The sequence below is a fragment of the Ruditapes philippinarum genome, unplaced genomic scaffold (genome assembly GCF_026571515.1).
Source record: "Ruditapes philippinarum isolate M1 unplaced genomic scaffold, ASM2657151v2 ctg368_1_1_1_1, whole genome shotgun sequence".
Lineage (NCBI taxonomy): Eukaryota > Metazoa > Mollusca > Bivalvia > Venerida > Veneridae > Ruditapes > Ruditapes philippinarum.
In genome coordinates this window covers 303,369-329,048 of record NW_026856704.1, presented here as the reverse complement: position 1 = coordinate 329,048, position 25,680 = coordinate 303,369, and the positions used below count along the sequence as shown (strand labels likewise).

General features: G+C 28.5%; 2 long non-coding RNA genes across 2 annotated transcripts; one reads left to right on the top strand and one right to left on the bottom strand.

The window, feature by feature from the left end:
• The first annotated feature begins 1,688 nt into the window (after positions 1–1,688).
• Positions 1,689–23,118, top strand: LOC132747443 (uncharacterized). Its single transcript, XR_009628128.1, has 2 exons — positions 1,689–2,087; positions 21,591–23,118. It is a non-coding gene; the product is annotated as an uncharacterized LOC132747443 (long non-coding RNA).
• LOC132747442 (uncharacterized) lies at positions 13,752–16,818 on the bottom strand. Its single transcript, XR_009628127.1, has 3 exons — positions 15,799–16,818; positions 15,171–15,366; positions 13,752–14,652 (listed from the first exon to the last, which is right to left on the bottom strand). It is a non-coding gene; the product is annotated as an uncharacterized LOC132747442 (long non-coding RNA).
• Positions 23,119–25,680: the final 2,562 nt, after the last annotated feature.

Genomic DNA, 25,680 nt, shown 5'->3' with positions numbered 1-25,680 from the left:
TTCGAAAATATATTGTTATCCGTGCTTTTGAATTCAAATAGATGCTGATTTTATTCGTTCACAAATGGCCTGTATATAAATCATATTCATGATCTATACCGTATAGGGGGTACAGTAACGTTTATTTTGACAGGAACGTATTCAAGCGCTCAAACATTTTAGATGATAAATCGCAGTGATAATATATTTGGTATCATGGTCGTCCGAATAAAATAAAAGACTGTTGTACATAATAACATAACAGAATATTTAATTGAAAAAAAAACCCAACTCTAAACCATATCAACCTACTGCATATTGTACAAAGTATGTAGACTAGTATCTCTTTCCCAAAAGATATAAAAAATGAACATCTTTTGGTAAATTTGAGTATTTCTAAAATGTGCAGTTTAAACTGGCACTTTTAGCTCGTCTGTTTCTGTGAAAATATCGAGCTGTTATGATCCCTGTGTCAGTCGTCGTACCAAAACTTTAATATTCTCAAACACTTTTAAAAGTATCAATACGATACTTTGAGTACTTAATAATCTTGACATGATAAGGATAAGGAGAATAGTTCTGAAAGCATTATTTTAATTTAAGCCCACTTTTAAGATAGATTGTTTGTTAAAATTGTCAATGAAGTAGAATGATTTCAAAACTACAAAATGGTACAGTTATAAGACCAAGGACCGTTTTTTGAAAGAAACCCGTTTTTAGGGCTTTTGCCATATTACTATATTTTGCCTTTAATGCCTTATTAAAATCTTTTAAATACCGTACTTATTCTAAATTAAAAAAATTGTCCCACATTTCCCTGCTTTTCTAATACAGCGTAGTGTATTATTTGTTCCAATAATGACACCCATTGTTTAAAAAATACATGCTTTTTATTTATTTTGATGAGTGTAATGTAAAGTAGCCAATAGTCAGTCCTTCTTTAACTTGATTTCTAAACAAAGTTTGAGTTAAACAGGCATAGGATTACAAACAAATAATATATAACAAAATGTTACATCAAGATTAAATATAACCATTTGTTTTTAACAGTACAATTATCATCATCATCGTCATTTTCATCATTATCATCATTTTCATTATTACTATTATTATTATTATTTTCATTATTATTATTATTTGTTTTACTATTTGTATTTTTTAATTTATGTAGCACCCAAGATAGTCATTAGAATAACTGTGTGTTTAAATCTTATAATCTATAAAAAAAAATGTTTCAAAATGGCAATTTTTCGATATCATTTCAACACATCTCCCAGATGTTAAATTTTGAAATAAAGTAGACATTATCATTTATCAGTACTTGTTTTACGTTTATAGTTGGGAAAAATATGGAATCGAATTTACACAATTAATAACTCATTTTGTACTAACTTCTTTTAATCAGTTTTAGTTTTAGGCAAATAGAGTCATGGGATTTTAGCTACAAGTTTCAACATTATATTTTGAATTAATTTGTCGGCAAAAATGTAATGCTACAATTTCAATTTCACGCAGGTACTTTAAATAAATTAGATTTACACAACCAGTCAATCTTGACATTTAAGTACATAAAAGTAGTCGATGTTAATTGCTAATCATATGAAAATTTTGCAAAAGGAAAATCCCTCGAGAGCTGTGAAAACAAAATAAACAGTTGAAGACTTCAATATTAGATCTCATTTTCATGAAATGTATATATATGTTTTGTTTTGCTATAAACATTGTAATAATGTTTTATTCGCAATAAAGTTATTTGTATTGTAATATTAGAAACGATTGGAGGCTAATATTGAATTCAATTTGTAGATGAGTAACATGCAATTATTTTCAATAGTCCATGCAGAACAAAGTGTATACACATAATCTTATTAATTTTCGAAAACAATAAAAGTTTTTATTCACACCCGAACGAATTTTTGCGTGGGTAGTAGTTACTAATCGACCTTTAAAATTCCTATAAATAAGACACGTTAGATTATTGGCTATATAGACACAGAACCAACATCATGGGGCGAGTGACATTGTGATGGGAATTAAGGCAACACCGTTATCATATAAGACGTAAAAGCTGTACAGTTATTGGTTATTTATTGGAGAAATCTACTTAGGTAAGTTGAGTTGTTTTATCATATAATTTTGTCTGTAGGGTAAATAATTATAATTTGAAAAAAAAATCATGTCATTAATTAAATAAATAAACTAGCATTGAACCAATATAAATGATATTTTATTAAATTATTACGGGTTAAGAAAAATATAATGTTTTCTTTAAAATAATTTTTTTTCTTTGCGTTTGTAATCTTTAGGTTTGTAATATTAAAGTATACCTGGTTAAATTTAATATCTTACATCATAAAAAGATGTGTGTGCATTTTTTAAAATAAAAGTGCAAATGAGGGGAAAAACATTTAAAAATATATCAATAATTTTTTGAAGATAAAAATACAGCTTTAACAATCTTTCCTGTAATAACTGATTTCTATGGTAACTGATTTTACGAAACAAAGATTAAACGTAGAATCTTATAAATTTCAATAAAATGCGTATCATTTTAAATTGGTTAGCACTGATATTTTTGAGGGAAATGTTTTGTTGATTTTCCATAAAATTATAAAAGGTTGTCACTTAAATGTTGCCCTTGTCTGGACAATTAACTTTCAACACAAAGCACAGTTACATTTTACAATAAGCGTTATTTAAAGTGGTCTTTCATGAATAAAATATCATTTCAGATGTTAAATATACCTGCCTGCCTGTTATTTATTTTCTTTTTCTTTGTTTGAAAAACCAAGTGTTGTTACAGGCTTTAAAAGAAAGAATTATTATGCAGTTGTTTTAAAATTGATAATGACATTTTCCAGAAATATCTGCAATGATATTGTTTAAAAGTTGATTTGTCGACCCTTGGGTACTCAGTTACATTGTAGAATATTGTAGAATGATTTATGATGATAATTATTAGTGTTATTTAGATTTTCCTGAACATAGTGTATTGTATTTTGTGATCTATCTCCAATAAATTACACGTGTCATACTTTAACCTCTTTTTTGAGCAAATTACGTTTGAACATAATTGATTATTATGTGTTTAAATTCGTACTATTCATTAATAACTTTCTTTTATTCGAATATATATGTAAAAAACAAGTTAAACATCAATGTTATTATATTCTAGACTGATATGTTTTCATGTCAACAATTTATTTTTGCAATTTAAAGATTCAAAATTAACAATAGGTTTCCACATATTATCATAACGTTCGAACGGAAAGTTTTGATTAAGATTCAAACGAGTTGTTAACTATTTACCCTAAATTTTATGCTTACATTTACTTGCACTCCTTTAATCTTTAGATAATATTTGTAGTATATCCTATTTGATTAATTTTCCTCCACCTGTATCCTTCACAGTTTCATAACATTGCTTCATTGGTTACAATATGTTTTTTTCATAAATGCATAGGCTGTAACAACTTACATGAAATTAAATATAATTATATATGTTGCATAATTAAAAGGTGCAACTCGTATCCCTTTATTTTGTTTGTTAGCAACATTTCTGATTCTAGTGATATACCGTATACTATGTCACTATTTTAAGTATGTTTTTTTCTACTAAATACATCTTATAAATCCAACTTTATAATTATTTTACTTTTCGTAAGTTATGACTGTTTCTAAATTTTCCCGATTTTTTACCTCTTCTCCTTGAAATTCTTCGGTTCATTCTACATTATTATAACAATTGTGATTTGTCGACATCAAGACTCAGGAAGATATTCATCAGATTTACTCGATAACAGGAGCTACAAATTAAATCAATTGTGTCTAAGTTTCAATTAGAGATAATTAATCAAAGAGTTGTAACCTATCAACATCTTACAAACACAATCTTGTCTTTTTTCTCTGTAGGAATATCTATTACAAATACTGTACGTAAAGCCCTGTTATTTCCAAGCAAAATTGTTCCAAAACAAGACATGACACTAATAGCTGGTTTCTTGGTACACTATTTCATATATATAGAATTTTTGTACTACTAGAGATGAATGATTAAGTACCAGCAATGTTAATATTGCATGTTTATTCATTTCTCTCTTATTTTTCATACATGAGAGTACGAGATTAAAAGACTTTAATGAAAAGACATTTTCCTCTAAATTTCTGACAGCTGAGGAACTACATGTTATCAAAATACGCTGCATTTTTTGAAAATTTTAGAATTGCTGCAAGGTAAATGAAATGAGGCTTTTTTCATCAATTATTTTTTTATGATTCCCTAAGGCATAATTTGATAATTATAGACCGGGTTACAGAATGAATTTCTTTCGAGAAGCATAGTCTAGTCCGTTTTTCTTATGTCAAAATCATATTTTTGAAAAAGAACTTTTAAATGCTTATTATAAATCAACATAGAAAGGAACTAAAATAATAAAAGCAATCTGTATTAATGAACAAGTGTGACCAAAAAGTGAAAATAATATAACGTTGTATTCAAATTTTTGAGAAAAAAAATGCCTAATGATGTTACATCACATGTATTAATGTTTTAATCATTCATTGCAAGATCTATATTGATTACTGTAAAAATTGTCCAGCTAAATTTATAATGAGAGAATGTTATGTTTCGCAATATAAATGAAATTGCAGTAAAATAATGATTTGATACAATAAAAGATAACAAGTCTTTTCTAAATATATCAAAGTTTAGTTAAGAACTATAAAAGCTATGACACAATCAAAACTCTTAAACTAGAAAACAAAGTGCATGAGCGGTGTATATATATATATATAATAACATATATGAATATAATTTCCTTTATTTAAAGAATGAGCTAAATTAAATAAATGTATCAATATTTTCACTTTTCTTTTGATGGTTTTTGAAAAGAAATAAGATTGAATTTTGTCAAACGTTAATTAAATTTACAACAATTAATTCAAGTTTTGCATGCTCAGTAAAGTCAGTTTTGTTATCAAGAGATTTCTAGCCTAAAATTCAACTGTAAATAAATGTCATGGTTCCTACTGGTTGCTCTGAGAATAAAGCTTTCTGTTCAAAACATGGCTATTTTAATCTTATTGACTATACATTTATTTATTTATTTATGTTGTTGTTGTTATTATTGTTAACTATCCACACGATATCAATCAATCCAGGTATGTTATTGTTTTTTTCACCGGAAATTAAAGACATTCGTTTAACATTTTTATAGGTTTTATTGTTTTGTTTTGTTTTCATTTTTTATCATTGGCGAATCTAAGTCGGAAGAGAGATATATTGGTGAAATATATGTGACATAATCGGTGTTGATTAAAAGGTAATAGAAACCGTTTACGACTAATTAACCAAAAAACTGATTAATACCTCGCAACAGAAAAAAACTTACTGTTTATTATTTAACATATTTTATTTACATATTTACAATTGTATCTTAGTTTTATACATACTGCTCAATTGTAGACATCTGCAAATTTTATATCAGTTGATTTAACAACAACAGATGCTATTTAAATTTTTTGTTTTGTTTATGAAAATCGACCTTAGCCACTGAACTATTCGCCTGACTGTCGAAAGAAAAAAACTTAAATATTGCACATTGTTGAAACGAATGACATATTTCAGTTTTTAAAATAGAATGAAAGCAAACGACAAATATAAAATATTTTAAAAAAACACTGCATCTGTTCAGTTGGAAAGTGCTTGTTCAGGGAAGTATTGTTAGTGTTTATTTTTTAAAAGAAAGTTATGAGGAAACACGGTATCAAAAATTAAAATACAAAATTTTTGTATTAGCTTACAAACGTTTAAGACATACATATTTACCTTGATGGTGTCTCTAAAAAATAAATCATCTATTTTCTTAAGGTTTTAGAAGATTATTTTAGTACTGATATTAGTACATATATATATATATATATATATATATATATATATATATATATATATATATATATATATATATATATATATATATATATATATATATATATATATATATATATATATATATAAAACATTTCCTAGCTCTATTTCAGAAAACAACATTCGGGATTGTCATAAAATTAATGACCAAGTTTTTGGCATACACGTTTGGTCTCCACACATTAATCATTTGTATTTTTGATTTTATCTAGTATTTTTTAAAGTTGTATAATGATAGTCTCCTATAAATCTGCGATAGATTGGCCATGCTTTTTATATATGTATTTTATAAATGTTTTGTACTATGTAAATATGCATGGATGAGACGTAAATAAACAAATAAACTGCTTTCTAAAAATGTTAATAAGCCCTTTGATACTGACAACAGCTACGGATCTCAGAAGTAACTTGCTTAAGCTTTCATTTGTGATGCTTAAATAAAACTGTAAATATTTTGGGTATTTTAAATTTAGAATTGTCAAATAATGTTTGTTATGAAATGTTCGAAACAGATTTTTTTTGTGAAATAGAAAGTGGTTTTCTTGACAGAAAAATTATAAGGGGAAACTTTAGCCTGCTTTAAAATTGCGTTTTCCTATTTCCACTGAACATCAAAGATATTGTCCCTCTATTAATCGTTGTTCATTTGCATCCAGACAACTATTTTACTGTCTTTAAGAGAATTTGAAATATCATCATTATCTTAAAAATGCGCACCGAAAGACGTTTAGGTTAGATAATGTATTTTTTAAGAGAAATCCATTGCCGTTTTGTATTGCATGACATTAAGATAACTAACAATTGCGTTTGCAGAGTTTTTAAGAATTATTATGAAAACAACTACATTATTGATGTTAAAATAGGAAGTCTATAGACTTAAAAGCTGTTAATATGCATAAAGAAGGAAAGAACATTGTTTCAGTTGACAACTGCAAATGGCTTATTTATGTATGATGATTAAATACTTCCGAGTTGCACTTATGACATGTAACATGATAAATAATGAGTGGTTTGGAGCTATTTTCTATTATGAATTTCAAAAGTGAAGATACACACATCTTGTTAAAGCTTTGAAGTTATAGGGCGTTTACTGTATTTTTCAATTATTTTTGCCAATGTTGACGAAAATACTTTTAATGTTTGATTTTTTTTGTAGATTCACGAAATACATATCAATCTAGAAAAATTTACTATGAATCTTATTTTAGAAATGCTAACAAAAACAAAGTTTGTACCTTTGATCTACCCCTATTTCACACAAACGTTAGAATAAAAAAAATCTCAATAGATCATCCTTATTTAATGATCTAATGGTTAAGTTTCAAAGATAAAACAGAAAAGACAAACAGTTTAATTCATGCAATCATTTTAACAGATAAGAAGTACTTGAGTGTAAGACAAACACAAATTAATATTTGCATTGTTCTACGTTCTAACGAATAAGTTGTTATTATGACCTTCTCCTGTAAAGTCATAATTATATTGTGATAATGTTTTTATTTTAACATATGCACTGTTCGTTATCTTGTAAATATGCTAGATTATGTCATCATGGGCTTATAAGCCTTTTTTGATTGAAATACAATGTCTGTCTGTCTGTCTGTCTGTCTTTTTCTGATAATGTAATTTTGCGATAAACACCACATTGGAAATATTATTTTGTGAAGTGAAGCAATTTTTTTTAACATTTTAAATTAAGTGTTTATAAATTATAGCTATTCACTGAAATCTTTACCGTCTTAACGTCTGGCTTTACAACAAAAATATGTAAAATATTTAAATTAGGTATCAATACAGATCGATAAAGTATTTCTACAGCTATATCAAGACATTACTACATTAATCAAAGCTTCGTGTTGCATGTGAGTGGCGGCATGGTTGGTTGGTTAATGTGTTGAATTGCAATCTCATTGTCAGTCAGGGGCACAACGTTGTTTCTTTTAAGCTTTAAAAGCAGCGCACCTACAGATTCATGCTGATTTTCATGAAAAATTTGAAAATGTATTAAAGTTAAAAAATATTGTCAAGTAAACAAAGACAGAAAGTACCAAATAAAGGTGAAAATAACCCTCATGCGTTAGTAACTTATTATAAATATGGTGATAAATTCTGCAAAATCAGAAATTCATTGCATATTACATGTAAATCATTAATTGTACTGTGAATGTTTTTTTACTTTTCTTAAAATAATGTGTTTTTAATATTTTTCTTAAAGTAAATTTTCTTGAATTTGGTTTGCTCATCTGGAGACATGCATCTTTAAGATTGAGCAAGAAACATATCGCTCAATGTTTTGGTATTAGTTGGTTCCAGAAACAGGTTTGAGATTGTGTTTCCTTGAGTAGTAGCTTTCAACCACTCAAACTGAAATAAAATCTGCATAAACTAACATTTCAATTAGGATATATATGACAACGATCTGAGAGCGGGTTCTTTTAAAGCTTTATTTCATGGTGATTTCTCGCAAATGTTTAACAACAGATATGTATTTCATTTAATGCCTGTAAATTATGGTAATGAATAAAGTTACAAATTTATCTACATTGCATCTATTTTGGTGTATGGAGTCAAAACTTCTGTTAAAACACATGACGATTACTGTTTAAAACATATTACTCGAAACAAGTAATAAACAATCGTATTTTGTATTCTATGTAAATAGGATGTCGAACAATGTCGATTTCTATTCAGTCATAACTTGCCTATAACTATTGCATTTTTAATTTAGCGTACTGTGCAACTGCTAAGGAATATAAGTGTCCGTCCAAACATTTTCGTTTTAATTCATCTGCGGTTTTATAATATATTTTCTCCTTAATACAGAAATCTAGTGTAAAGTACTTGTAATAGATTTATTAGAAATGCAGTATATTGTTAAAAGTTTGAGAAACGGCATATCTGATCTATGTTATAGTTCAGCTCGTAATTTGGAAAAAGAACAATTTATCATATCGAGTTGATATTGTGTTACTGAGGACAATTTTATACTAAATCAATCTGCAATAGCGCTCTCAAAGCGGACAAAACAATGGTCGTTGTTGATATAACTGAAGCCAATTATTCATAAGACTTGTATTGAACAAACCATTCGTGGTTATGATAATAACTATAATTATTTATAGGCAAAACTAGACAGCGTAAAGAAGAAACAATATTAAACATTATCAGTGTCTTTTTCTTTAGACATTCTATCAATTACAGTTAATGTAGAACGATGAGATTGATAGTATATGATAATGAGCGTTTTTATCTATTTTTTCAACCATTGGGCTTAAAAGTCAAACGAATTTAACCTACTTATATTTGAAAATATATTTCTTTCCTTAACAAAATCCAAAGTCTAATTTGCGCCATGTACTTGAATAAATTAAAGTGACACTTTAAATGAATTATTTGCAACATGCAAAAAAAATCGACCCAAGTCTGCAAATTTCGTTTTCTTTTTCATTTTTTTTCATTTTTGTATGAAGGAAAAACAGAATTGTAAATTCATAAAAATACACAAGCACGAAGTGTCGTAAACATGTGAAGATGCTTTTGAAAAAAGAAATTTAAATTCGGACAGACGTTTCACGAAGATTGAGTTTAATCCAATGAATTTATTGCTGGCATACAATAGCGGACTTAATAAAATTATGTGCTTCAAAAATACAAATGTCTGAACGCTGTTTCAAGTATTTTGTTCAATATTCATCTCAAGTATCTCAAGTGGACCAATAACGATGAATGGGTGAAGTTCTTGCCAGATTTCCAAACTCCAGATTATACTTTCTTTTTAAAGTGACATTACGCACATATAAGAATAATGGTCAATGAACAGGTAAAAAATAAATATAACTTAACATTTTGCCATAATTGTTTTCAATTTTACAATGAAAAAAAATAACAAAAAATCAACGCGATTAACAGAAGTTTCAATAAAATTCATTTAGAATGCATTGGTAACAAGAATGAGGCAATCTTTTTATAATTCAGGTAGTTTTTAAATGGAATCATAAACAATTTGTATCATCACTTATTAGTTAATTGCTATGATAATTTAAGATTGCCAATCTTTTGAAATATGTTATTAATTCAACTCAGCATGACAGCGAAACAATTAGCATTATGTCACTTTAACTTATGTCAATACCTACACATTCAAAACAAACAACAATTGCTTTAATTCATTATAAAAAACAAGGGACTATTTCATTATTTTCAAAAACACGCTCTTTCAAACACATTTAACATGGAATTGTTAAATGGTTGAAAAAACCTCAGCAAATATTAGAACATAACGTATTTAAAGATTCATTGCCTTTCAGTCTTATGGCATAGGAACAATTTGAATTTGTTGCATACCAAAATGTGCAACACAAGACATGATGCACTCTTGACCATTGCATGGTTTTCTGTTAAAGTCTATGAACATTATTTACCAATGATCCCATCCTAAAAAAATTGAAATCAAATTCAAGAAAATGGTTCAGATCCGAGAGATAAATACATGTGGGAAAAATCATATCCAAATTAAGCTTTTCAACACAGAAAAGCTATTAGTTTAAAGATGGATAATTTGGGAGAACAGCATAAACGATGATGGATGGTGCCATATCATTTAATTATTATACTTCAGTTTAAGAAAAAAAAACTTGCAATGGTCTAAGGAGTTGAATTGTTGAAAAGGTCGGTAGAATAAAGTTAAATGGGAAATTTTTGTAATCCCTGAACAAGGTTCAAACTCTAACATTTCATTGAATCAGATACAAACATATATTTGAAAGCCAGATTTGATATTTTATCATGCGCATCGTTATGTCGGTCATGGGGAATTTTTTAACTTTAGATGTAGATTTTCGAATTAAAGCTTGCAAGCGCCTTTTAAACAATCAAATTTAATTAAGAAATAAATTGTAATACAACAATAATAAGTTGTGTTTATAAATATAGACGGGTTTAATACGATGCAACAATTATTCTAAAATGTTAAAAAAGTGTAAAAAGAGCAAAATTTTGCAATATCAAAGACTTTTTCAATGTAAATTGTAGCATGAATGATTTATTTATAAATTGTTTCCAGGAGTTTATGAAATTATAAAATCATTAGCTACCAAAGGTCAAAAGGCCATCACAAAATTTCGATTAATAATAAAAACATCGTTTTTGTTTGGTTTTTCCATAATTTACAATGTCAATCTTATACTAGTGGCAATACTTGAGTTGTGACAAGCATCTGAGATATCTCCATGTGTCATGTGTAATATTTGCTTAGTGCTCTTGTGTAAATGTTGACAATGCTCTTGACCAACCAGAATTATGTTGCCTTCAGCTAACAATCTTATAATCGGTGAACAATTCTAGTGATATATGATTTTTTTCAGATAAATATGGCCATAGGAAGATTGGGGCCTTTTCTGTTATTATAGTTACATATTTGTATTGATAGAATTAAAGTGTTCAATTAGTTCTGGCGCCGAAAGAAGAAGCACGGAAAGTTAACTTGCCCAATATCTTTTTTATCACCGATTAACTGACATTTCTCAATCATTGAAGTTTATCGAATGCATTCTGATGATTAATTATATTATGACAATATAAGGCACAAATTCTGATTAATGATTTAAATAAAGTCACTTGTTGTACGATTGTTTTAAAAGTAACAATTACACAAACTACCATAGTAGCGGAGTAAAAACATGTCACAACTTTTATCAGACTGAGCGTAACTACTCCATGTTTTTCATTAATTTTATTATTTTGAATTAAGAAATATGAACAATATCATTAATTAATCAATTAATTAATTTGTTCGTTCGTTTGTTCGTTCGTTCACACATTCATTCATTTTGAGTTACTTCTACACGTGACCATAAAATAAATAACAACAATTTGATTATAATAAAAGGGCTAAAAGGTTATCTTGGAATTGTTTTTCATATGGTTAACAAATCCAAAGTCTAACAAAGCAATTTTTAAGCAAACTACTTGTATAATTCAAGTAAAAACAAGCATTTATGCACACCGTTTTGCATATTAATATATATCTAAAAATTTTGATGATGCTATTTGTCTTTTTTTTACTGTTACCTTATATTTAATTTGGTTTGTTGCAAGACCCGCCACTTAATAAGATTTTTTTCTAATTTTATCCAAACATTGATCATCTGATAATAATTTACTGACTGTTAAATGTTTTGTGATTATCGTATGTATTAATAATTCAATCTTACAAAACAAAAGAAAATACTATTTGTAATGATTTTCATTTGAAACAAAGAAAAACGACAGTCATTGTCAAAGAAGTCATTTACACAAACAAAGTGATTGTTTTAAAATCGAAAGAGCAGACAGACATTTATATTCAAAATAGAATGTTACAATAGAAGTGGATATACCTATACAAAATAATGCATACAACTAGGTAATAAATATAATCATTTTGAAAAGCAAGAATACATATGTTAAGTTTGTTGGTTTCCACAGACTATGAAAATAAAACAAAGGGTAGGCTGTTTAATTCGATTTGAACGAACTGAACTAATAATTTCCATAGTCTTCTCTCAACGCTGTCACATTCTAAACCATATTTCTCTTTAATTGACAGTCGTGTAATTTTACTACAACTTTAATACGGACATGATCAGTTCTGTTTAATCATTTAAAATACATCTTTTTCTCTGCTGAATGCATTTTCAACGATAATTTGTCGAATAATTAACTCAATTTGAACCCTCTCAGGATATAAAAACATCTGGCGGTGACAGGCCTGATTTGTGGATGAAGTAAATTCATGATATTTTTATTGAAATGAGTTTAAAAGTTGTTAATTGAGCTAAATTAAATCAGGCAGTAAAAACGCCTTGTATATGACCCCTTTGACCGCCTACGAGATCCATCTTATGCATTGTGTATTTGTCATACACTATACATTTTTTGCCATAGGCATTGTACCAGTGGCCAAATATAGATAATTGTTTATCATGCAGCACAAATGTCACATTCGTAATATTACGGATACATGACACACTATGATGTTCTTGTATTCATCCAAACTCCTTCATATGTTTTGATAATGGGGCATTTTCTCCAAATATATCAGCTGAAGTAGCAGCAGCAAAGAATGTAAGTAATGAATGAATATTTTGTGATTTGTTTATTAGTCAAGCACAAAGTGTTCATGTTATGACTTGTTGAAATTGATCCATGACAAAATTGAAGATCATCTTATTTAGTTTTCTATCAAAATATGATACACATATTTTTACTGGCTGAGAAAGAAAATGCAAATGCTACATTAGTTTACATTGGCTTCACTTAAGATATTATTTTCCCTATTAAACACTATGCAAACTGTATTTTTTTAAATAGAAATATTGAAGATTTTATTGTAAAAAATATTGGATTCAAACAGCAATAAATGATTGACTGGAAATTGTGTTCAATTTTCAATCTAAGAATACTGTTTGCAGTGAAATAGGATATTAGAATCATCAGTCTGTCTGATTTTGTTTAATGTATGGATAAATTCACGTCATACGGTGGAAAAAAGCTAGATTAAAAACAATATTTCCCTAACGATTCCGTTGCATGTAAATATACTGTAAAGAATCAGCTTAAAGTATCAATTGGTAAAAAAAGATGTAGCTTTTTCCGGAAAAGTCTCTAGAAATATTCCTTATCGGACTACAAAGGAAATAACAGGTTGTTATAGACCATATTGAATCATAGAAGATAGATATTGTACAAAACATGTTAAAATATCATTTATGGAACTAGCTATAAATCAAATGATCGAGGAAGGTTCCTTCTCTTCATGAAAAAAAGTGACTGAAACGAAATATTTTTTCCGGTTTAATCCGTCAAAACCCAAACAAAAAAAAGATAGGAATGAATCAGTATAATAAATGATAAACAAATTTACCATTTATTCCCAATTTATTATAGATGGAAATGACATGCAAATGAGCCAATGCATTATGAATAAATTGTTAATAAATCAGTGAAATGAATTGGTAATGAATTGGGTCCATTTACCAACTTATTATAAATTGTTAATAAATCAGGTTAACAAATGGGTAATGAATTTGGTCCTTTTCTTGACTTAGTCAATGAATTATCAACAAATCAGGTTAATCAATTGGCAATAAATTAGGTTCGCTCACCAACTGATTCATTAATGAATTGCAAATAAATTGTTAATGAATCACTAATAAATTGTATTTTGTCTTCTTCCATAAACCGAAATTCAATGTATTAATGAATCATTAACAAATCAGGCTTGCCTGCTTATATTCATCTAATGGATTTTGAACAAATGCAAGTTCCAATGATGGTGTCAATTCCGGAGAAAAATATGAAAATAATAATAATAACATATCTTGATAAATTTTATTTATTTTTCTTTTATTTTTTTACAAACAAAAGCTGACTAGATTAATCAAGAACATACAACAAGATTAAAATTTGTGAAAAAATCTATGCCACCACATCATAACATTGAAAACTCATAATGTACGTGCATAGCTCATTTCATAAATATCCCTGCAAATAAAACAGGTAATGTCAGGTAAACAAGTAAAGGGGAATAATTCTGGAAATATTCGTGCTTGCTGTTAGGAATATATTTCTAGTTTTAGAAACTAGGGCTTTATGTCAGTCTGAAAACATCTTTGCCTTCCTTTTCAGTGTCGTCTGGAGCTACACCTTTTTTATTCCTATAATCATTAAATGTTGAATCTCTATACTGAGGCAATGAATGGCATACTCTGAAATAGAAAATAAAATTCTCATAAAAAGTATCATATTTATAAATAAAACATCAAAATTTAAACTTAGACTTCTGACATATCACTCTGAAAAAAGTATAATATATTTTTGTTCTATTTGCAATACAATCTGAATTTGAATTTCAACTCGAGCCAAATACACTAAAGGACTCAACCACTTTGGACTGTACATGTTCTATTGAATAAAAACCAGCAGTATATTTCACAAAGTCTGATGATAGATAAATATTTGTTGATAAAACAAACGGGTGAATGTTCGATTTCATTTTCAACAGAGGAATGAACAAATATTTTGTAGCAAGTACAGTTTTTTACCATTTGCTTCAATTAAATTTAAAACGAAATTGAAAGGCTATGACATTGAATTACTATATGTACATGAACAAAATTCAGATTGAGAAGTATTATTTTTTATCATTTACTTAGTACTTATATAATATTTAAAAAGCACATTGTCGTTTTTAAAATGATTAATATATATGTAGCCCTATACTTACGCTTCAAAGACTCATATATGTCATTTCCTTGGAATGCCCTCGTCCCATAACTAATAGCAAACTCTTCACGATCAAAGAAGCCGTCCATCTGCATTTTATTATCTCCCGTTCATCTGCTTTTTACCATCTCATCAGAGTTTCTGATTTTTACGTTCTGTCCTTTCTTTGCTGCTCTTTTCAGTTTTCTGCGAGATAACTAAGTAAAAGAAAAATAGTCTTCTGAAGTCATTTAAAATAAAAAAGAACATCATTTTTCATCGCATTCAAATGTGCAGATGAGCTCAGTGTGAAACAATGTAGATTTATGTTTTTAAAATGGGCTGTACATAGATATCCTCATAAACAATGCATGTACATGCGTGCATATTTTAAAACTTGTATCTTGTATCATATAAATATTTTTTAATCCAAATCAAATGAATAAAAAAATGTTTAATTTAAGGTGGTGCCATTAGGGGGAGACGAATCGTCACTAAAATGGGGCGAGTCGTTATGGGGCGAATCGATCGTTATCCTAATCTGCACATTACTCCAGTAAATTTTATTTTTTGCCAACTTACATATGATCTAGATCTATAGAAAGTTATTAAAAACGCTATGTAGAACGAAAAGAAAATTTTGAACTTACCGTCTATCAGTAGTCTATGCCTTGATATTGTTTTTTATCCATATTTTTGTGTAACACCACAAGTTTTCATCTTCCAAAATAACCGCCTTTTTCCTATGCATAGAATTAATGCAAACGAAATGTTATCCCTATAGCTACTATAGTATTGTATAAAGTTCCTAATTTTGCAGCTGCAATGACAAAATCTGTTGTAAGTTAGTTTGTTTCTGACATTAGTTATATCCAAAAGAAAGAAAACTGTTTGTATGAAAAGATTTTTTTTTCTGAAATGGCAAAAAAATTTCGTTTCCTATTAATCTTGTACCCCTATCGGCTGATAGGGGTCGCTCGGTAGGCTGCAGTTCCCTGCAAGATCTTATCGTTTAATCGCGCGGCTGGGAGCCATGCTGTTCAAAACAATAAACTAACAACAGATGTTAAGTCCGAGAGAATTAAGTCGCTTTTTTACGACATTTTACCTTTTTACGCATATACGTTAATCTATTCGACAGTTTTTTTTACTGATAATGATAGATCTAATCATAAAAGCCGTAGGTATGGATCAGATTGCGTATTAACAATAAGAAAGACAAAAACTGATCTTGATCACTCACAAATAAAATCTACAGGCAAATTAGTTAAACATAATTAACAGTAAAACGAGTTTGTATAATTGACTTTTTTTTTACGTTTTGCGCTGAGCATGAAATTAATAATATGGTGATGCTTAAACTAAGAGACTTGAAAAACCCATATATATTTTCCAATGACTGATAAATAACAAGTAAGGTAATGAGTAAAGGGAAATTTAAAAAAAAATATTTGTATAGTTGAGAGGGGTTTAGTTGTTATGAACAGTAAAACAAAAGGACCTACATCAATGAAAATTCTGTTATAATTAAGCAAATTATGAACATCTGAAGTACAATGAATATGTTATGAATTGTATTGAACAAATCCTGGAAAATCTCTGATTTTAATGAATCATGAACAACTTGTGAATATCTCAGAACTTTAAAGTGTAATGAATTTGTAATAAATGGTATTAAATGCATTCGGGAAAAGTTCTATTTCCAATAAATCATGAATAAATTGTATACATTCCAGTTCAAGTGTAATGAATTTGCAATAAATTGTATTGAATATATCTTATGTTTGTAATCAATGGTTAATAAATCTGTCTTTTGTAATGAATCTATAATAAATGGGGTCTTTTCTTTCCAGTAAAAGCACAATTTATTTATGATTCATTTAATGAATCATGAACGAATTGTATTAACAAATCAGGAAAACATGATTTATTCCAGATTTATTCACAATTTTGATATAATTTGTTGATGTATTTTTTTGTTTGGGAAAAAGCAATGCTATGTCAAAACAATAATATTTATATGTCTTAACATGTTATATAAGCAGTAAATCTGGTAATCCTTATGAATAATTACGTTGTCTTTTTACAGTGGACTTACCATTTTAAACGATTTTTCCGTGCCGTTTTTATTTCCTCGAATGTATAGGAAGTGATGGTTTCTATTTCTATTTCATTTTGTTATTATGGATACATGACAGAAAAACCTTCAATTAAGCTGATGTCATAAAACTGCATAAATAAGAATTTTAAACCTCTGAAAGGGATACTATATAGCTCCAATTTGATACATTGTATTAGAAAAAAATGATAATTGCTACTCAGTCTCTTTGTAAATATAAAATAAACATGTTTTGACTTCAAACAAAGTAGATAAGTTATGTTTTAAACTCTACACACTGCAGGTGGTCACAATATGAACATAAAGTGTCATTAAAAAATGCATTTTTTTAAAGAAAGGACCAACTTTACTAGGCCTGTAACAGGAAACACAGTCTCCCATACATAGTTTATGTATTCTTTTATTCAAATAAGACATATTCAGTAAGAATTTTATAGATTTCATTAAATTTCTGAGATTGAAAATTTAACCCAAGGATTAGCATAGTATATCTTTCAAGTGTTTGAAAACAGATTTAAAATATTATATAGAAGAAAATCTAAGTTTAGATACATGATCAACATACAATTAACCTTTAACAATGAAGACCATTATAAGAGATTACTTCAATTATACAATGTAAAATTTTAATAGTTCACCAAAAAAAAAACTTTTTGAATCCTGTTTTTTTATTACTTTGAATAAGAAATATGCTCTTGATATATATTGATATTGGAAATACAAAATTTCCAAACAATGGTCTTTGCTATAAAATCAAGTTCCGATTTTTGAACGCCTTTCAACACAATCAACACAATGTGAAAATTGTAAATTCAGATCATTTCCTGTTAAAATAAAAATTTCGCCTGCGATATTTTAAGAAAGTTTAAAACAAGAACTTTGTTGGCTTTCTTAGACAAGGATTTCTCGTCTTTTTCTTCCCTGACAAATTAAGATACAATCAGTATTTCCGAGTAGGAAAGACATGTTTCATTTGATAAGAATAAGCTCTTTAAACGTGTTTTCATTAGGTTTAATGACATTTATTTTTTTAGAGATCAACGGCTCTAAATATTGCAAAGTTTAAGTCTATTAACATGTTACAATAACCAAAGAACACAAGTGAATGTCATTATCGTTTGCTAATGATTCGTGTTCTTTAGATCGTTTCTCAGATTGTTGTTAGAGATGATGTGCTATCTCTCAGATTGTCTCCTAACAGGAGACTCTATGGTTTTCATTTTCTATAAATAAAGCCACTTTACAGTCCCTTTTGTAAATCATGATTTGATTATTTGTGACATAAATTCTCAACGAAAGCTGTGCATCTGTCTTCGGCATAAGATGCTAACAAATTTCTTTTTAAAAGCACAAAATATAGCACATCTTAAAACGAATAAAAAACTATTTTTTTATGTAAAATTATGCAAACTAAATGTCGTTTTGTCATTATACAATCCTGTTTAAATTGAACAAGTCTTTTTTTAATTGAACTAGTCATGTTTGAATAGAACAAGTCCTGTTTAAATTGAACTATTCCTATTGAAAATGAAAAAGTCATATTTAAATTGAACTAGTCCTGTTTAAATTGAACTAGTCCTGTCTAACTTGATCTGGGTCTGTTTAAATTGATCAGGTCCTCTTCAAATTGAGTTTGTAAAACGTCAGGTCTCGCAAACGATCCAACAAAAAATATTGTGCAAAACACGTCATTATATACTTTGTACAATATGCAATAGGCTATTAGTTTTGACGTTTTGCTTCATCTAAAGTCTCCATGAAACTTTTACTTCTTTTTTCTTTGATGTTTAATTAAAAATGGCATTACAAAAACAGTTTGAATGTTAGAAAATAGTAATTTATTTGGAAAGTTAGTTAGTTTGTTAGTTAGTTACTGAGTAACATGTAGTCCATGTTAAATGTTTATAAATATTTTTGTTGACATATACAATGGTTATAAAATCAAATATAATACAGTTTCCAAACGAACATTGCCAATCGTATATGGGTAAATAGTTACAATTGTAAGCTTAAATAGAGCTTGACAAAAGTGAAACTAATATTTATTTGAATTCGAATTAGATTTATAAAGTGTAATAAAAGGCTCTTGTCAATAAAGATGCAAAAACAATAGCTACGAGTATTACGCTGTAAGAAAAGAAAATCAGCTTCTCTATTTTAAGAAGTAAATCAACTGTGCTTTGATTGAACATTTTATCCACAAACATCATAGCTTGTTTTAATTGATTTCAAATTGTTGCGTGATAGTAATTTCTAAGTCGGAGCTATGCTGTCAGCCTGAAGGCTCGGTTCACGTCATTTTTTCATATGATATTCAGAAATAAATTCAAGGGAAGGAAATTAAAAATGATTTTTTTTCAGTGTTGACAAACATAGTTTTGGGTCGTTGTTTTTGTTTTTCAAAAATTTAGACTGAATTTATTTGGAGACATTGGAAAGTTGGAAATTCATATTTATAGATTTTAAATATTAAGTTCAATTTACTTTTTGGACTTTTGAACATATAGTTTGTATTGCAAAGGGTTAAGAAAATGTTAAGATATTTGAGGCTAAAATCATCGTTATCGCTCACGTAGCACCTAGTTATTAGCGTACCTAACAAAAGTATAATTCAATGCTTTCAAAAAATAATAAAAACACAAAAAAATTGGATCAAATTTGATAATTAACATTCAATCTGATACATTTATGCTATCCCACGAAAACGTATTTTCTACAGTAGCAGGAACTTTAGTAGAGAAATATTAGATACTATATGTAGCATATTGTTATTATCTGTGTCACTAACTAAGTTATCGTCTATATTCAGAGGAAAACGATACCGTTCCTCTTCTGTTTGGGGATGTGCGTTGGGGTAATTGGCTACATCAAATATATCTACTATTAATGCATTTGATACCTTGCCTTTATAATTCCAGAAGGAATACATATGTGGGCAATTAAGAGACTCGGCCGTTTTCATATAGCCATCCCGTCATATACATTTGTAGAGGAAAGAAATATGCATAACATTTACAATATTAGAGCAGAAAGTAACTTTTCTGTAGCTTTTGAATAACATACATAGACAAATGCCTATTGCATATATAAATTGAAATTTGAAATAGTTGAAAAAAATATATAAGAAAAACGTAGTAATATGTTTGAATGTGTGGGAAACTCAATACCAAATTACAGCAAAAAATGGATAAATATATGAAAGTAAAAAAGGAATAAATTTACTTAACTGTCTTACGCATTTTGTCTGCGTCATTTCAAGTGCCATCAATATTTGCATAGTAAATATACGTTTTTATATTGTTAAACTATAATTGGTTAAAACATATGTATTTTCTCTCGATTGTTTAACAGGTTCAACAACCTATTAATCTTAATGGTCGATAAATTTCTCTGTACAGTTTGTTCAAATTGGTTTACAGATCGAAATCTAAAGAGTTGAAAACAAATACTAACAGAAAAAATTAAGAAATCAATAGAATTCTTAACAAATTGTTTAATAGCATGTCACAAAATTTAGAACGTATTAAAATCGGCTTGGTTTTCATCAGACAATTGGTTTTTATCTTGAAATTCAATTTCTGAAATGTGACACACCAATTAACGAGTAACATGATTACAACCCGTCTTTTAAATAAAGATAATAATTTCAATGATTTCAATTCGCCATCTGTTAGTAAACTTGTCCTCCCGCTAAGCACAATAGGGAGAGCATCGGCTCTATATTCCAGGTGCCACAGGTCCGATCCTTTGGTAAGGCGGAATTTTGCCGTGACAATTGATTTTGGACACTTTATCTTATTGTCATTTGTCTCTCACCGCTGATTGAGAAATCCTCGCAATACGAGGGTGATCAAGCAAATAGAAGACTCGCGCATTATCTAGGTTACTTTATACAAATGTATATTAAATACATTAAATTAAAAGTCTACTAATATCTGGATCAACCTCCGTAATAATAATAATAATAATAATAATAATAATAATAATAACAACAATAATAAAAATAATAATAATAATAATAAAAAATAATAATTATAATAATAATAATAGTGATAGTGATAATGATTATGATGATGATGATGATAATCTTAATTGTTAATAAAGTGTCATTCAGTACTTACTACAAAAACGTATTATCAGAAAACTTTGATTAATTATCAATGTATTAAGGGGTACACTTAAGACAGACAAATGTTAGGAAAATATAGTGACCAGAAATAACTAACTTTTGTTATGGGTTATGAAAATCATACATGGCTATTTTCTTTACAGTCCGATCTAAAACATTCAGTTATATTTATATATTTTTTTATCTATTTTCAGGTTAAACTGTCTAAAGTTCTGAAACTTGACGCCCTTGAAAACTCCACAGGATTGCTGAAAGATGATGTTCCCAGGCAGTGTACATGTACTTTTTCTTTTCGCATTTACTCAGCTATTATGTCTGAGTGCCTTTGCGGCATTTGTTCCGGATTCAAATAACGTCATGGATGACATCAGTTATGACGAAATATCTAAACCGGATATTAGTCAAACTGAAGATGGACAATTCTACAAAATGTTAAGCAAAATTCTCACAAGTTATCTAAACAGATTAGAGCAGCGACACATAGTTGATGGATACCTATCGAACACAAATATGCCTTATAATAAACCATCTAAACGGACATCTGATGCTTTCACAGGATTTGCTAAAAGAAAGGTTTTCTGGCAACCCCTTGGCTATAATCCAACAGGAGGTTCCGGTGAAAATAGAGGTTCATCTGGAAGTGGACGTGGACCAGTCTTTAGATATGGCTAAAAATTAAGTCGTACATCACAAACTGACATGGGTCAGGCAAAACAAAACAGTCATATTATATCAATAATAAATTTTCGATCTGAAAGGATAAAAAATGACATTTAGATCTATCATATGCAAAATGTTCAGCACTAAATACAACGCATTATATAAACTTTTAAAGGAATAAAAGGAACATTTAGATCTTTCGTTTGCAAAATGATCAGCAGTTAATACAACGCATCATATAAACTTTTTAATAGAAATCACTTTATGAATAATAAGAATATATCATCAGATAGTTTGTCATGAATATGAATAATTTAAGAATCATATCAGATGCAGCGATTACTGAAACGGAAAATTTATTATTTGTATTTAGATCTCAGATGTTGTAATCTGATGTTAGAAACTTCATTAATGCATTAAAACATTTCTTGTTCAAACAATCAATCTTTTAAGACAATATTGAATCAGTGTTAGATAGCCTGATACATTTTTTTATCATCGAAACAATATTCATTTGAAGAATAGAAAATATATTATTATTCTACCAAACACATCAAAATAAAATCCAATTAGATTAATTATTTGGAGAAACTTTAGAATCAATCTAAGATAAACCATTATTTGATATCTATTAAGTAATGTGTTTGTAATATCTAAGTGTATTCAAATATTATTACGTGCTAATATTACTTTTTTAACAATCATCATTAGATGCAATTATGCATCAATTATACAGTGTTATACGCCTATTTACCTTTTACAAATATTGACCCTTTGCTATTAATAACAAAAGTGTTAGATAAATGATTGTATTGCCATTTGTCAGAGACGTTTAAAGACCGGTCAGAGATGTTTAAAAACCTGTGAGAGTATAGAATAAAAAAATGTAATAAGGAATTTAACACCAATTGCACACATTATTTTGTTGTTTTTGATTTTCTCACGAGTACGTTATCATGCTTATTTCAACCTCGTTTCGGGTTTTTTAGTTTAAAAATAATAAGAAAACAAAAAAATACATACCATACGAATAACAAAATAAAAATGCTAGCCTCAAATATATCACTGTGTTGTTTTTTATGTCAGTACCGTATATAAATTTCCTATAACATATATCTGTTTGATTATAAACAAAGTACGATTTCTATATCAAAAACTTGATTATCGTTTTTTACATATTTCAGGTTGATATGTTTTGCTCATACAAAAGAACCCAAAGCGAAAATCTGTTATCATCATATAGCTATTAATGTTTAAAAATAGAGAACTAAAGTTTACATAACAGTTATAAAATACAATTGTAAGCCTCAAATAAGTGTGTTGTTAATGTGAAAAAGAATCCTATCTGATTATATAATTATCTGATTATATCATTATCTTATTATATGATTATCAGGTTATATATTTATATGGTTATATGATTACCTTGTTATATGATTATCTGGTTATATTGTATCTGATTATATGTTTATTTGATTATCTGATTATATCATTGTCTGGTTATATGGTTATCTGGTTACATGATTATCTCATTATAAAATTATCTGGTTATATGTTATCTGATTAATTGATTATTCGTTAACATGACTACTTGCTTATGCGAGTGTATTGTAATCTTATAATATGTTACCTAAACATCTGGTTATATGATTATATGATATCTGCTTATATGATTTCTGATTATATTGTTATCTTGTTATATGTTATCTGATTAATTTTTCGGTTACATGATTGTTTATACAAGTGTGTGGTAATCTTATAATATAATTACCTAAATACCTGGTTATATGATTAGCTGTTTATATTATCATCTGATTATATAATAAGTTGATGATTGTTTTAAAAAAACAAACAAAGGTAAATGATTATTAATAGAAGTCCAGAACTTGGTAAAAATCTTCTTTAACACATTGTCTAATACAGTACCTACAATATACGATGTTCATATGTTCATACATCTGAATATCCCACCTTGGAACAAGTTTTGAGTTTCATTAAAGACAAGAAAGAACGTAACAATATCAAAAAAAAAATGTTACCCACCGCTTATGTTTAAGATACAACTAAAACCTTTTGAGCATCTTAAATCAGTTAAACGATGTCTCTACTTGGAAAATCACCAAACCCCAGATAATGAAACGAGATGAACAAAAAAAGCTTCTTATGCACATTATCTAGTACAGTTCGTGACAATCTTTAAGAGAATTTGGATTAACATTTTCGAAATAAAAAGCTTTACAAGACAATGTTGATCTATTTTAGAACTTCCGATGATTTATCACTTTTTAAGCTGTAGCTATATTGGGGTATACGTATTTTCACGTAGTAATTAAATTTAGATTATAGAAAAAAACACAAATTTGATAATTACTTTTGAAGTTAAAATGTTGCTATATTTTAGTCATGGTCATAAGATTTCCAATATTTAAGTTGTAATATTTTTTCTTTAAGATTGATTGTGGAGACAGCTTACAACGTATTCGAAATATCCTCAAGTCCTTAATCTGAATAAATTAGTACTGACGTCATATGACGGAACATTGACGTCATCCTAGTAAGAATCGAACCCACGTTCCCGTGTTGAGAGACACATTAAACGCTGGTCACTTCTGCTGGGTTGTATCAACGTAATCAAATTACAAAGTCCTATATTCTGTTTTTGTTGCCCATGCTCTTACCTTTGACCACTGAAGACAGCCCCGTTAGCCATAAAAGCCTTGTAACTTTCGTTATATGAATTTCAGTTTTAACTTGCACAGTGTTATATGGCTAATTCGATAATCATAGAGAATCGGCCTAATCTAAGAAATTATGATTTAGATATATCAGCACCATTTTGCTTCTTTTTATGTGTTTCCATCCTTGATTGGAGCCATCCAAAATGACATCCGTAGATATGTTTTTATCTTAATATCAGTTTTGAGCCGTACCAATAAATAGTATGTATAGCGATATTCTTTCAAGAGATCAAAATGCCGTCTGTGCTTGTTTAAACACAAGGGGGACCATCCGTAAGATCTACGATGTTCTTTAAGATACTCATTTAACAGTGGCTTATGCTTTCAATATTATATGTTTTCAGACCAATGCTAAAATATATGTGCAGGCTATGTGTACACATATATAGATCGATACATTCGTATAAAGAAAAGTAATGCAAAGTGTTTCGAATATGTGCTTCAAAGTAATCTACGAACCATTAAGAAATTATATACTGTTCTGGCCGGACATAAACTGTCATCGTCGATACTAGTATCATTTGTTAAAACAACAATATAGGGTTTATGCAATTTTTAGTCGAGTATTATCATCTGCAAAGGGAGGACGCTTTTAAAACTAGAGTCTGCAGGGCTTAATTATCAAATAATCTTAAAATGATAACAGAAGCAGGAAAGAAAAAATATACAAGAGAACCTATAGCCGCACACCTTTTTGTATATGTACCAATATTCGTCTGTAAGAATACGCTGGACAATGTAATGCCAGGGCAATTTCTCGCACCGTACATCGTCTGGTATCATCTTACAATTCCTGAACTAACGATGTGTTTCTGGTGATTTGCGATGTCGTTTGACCTGAACTATTGTCATCAAACATTGCAAGGTAAAGTGTACTATCCTTAAA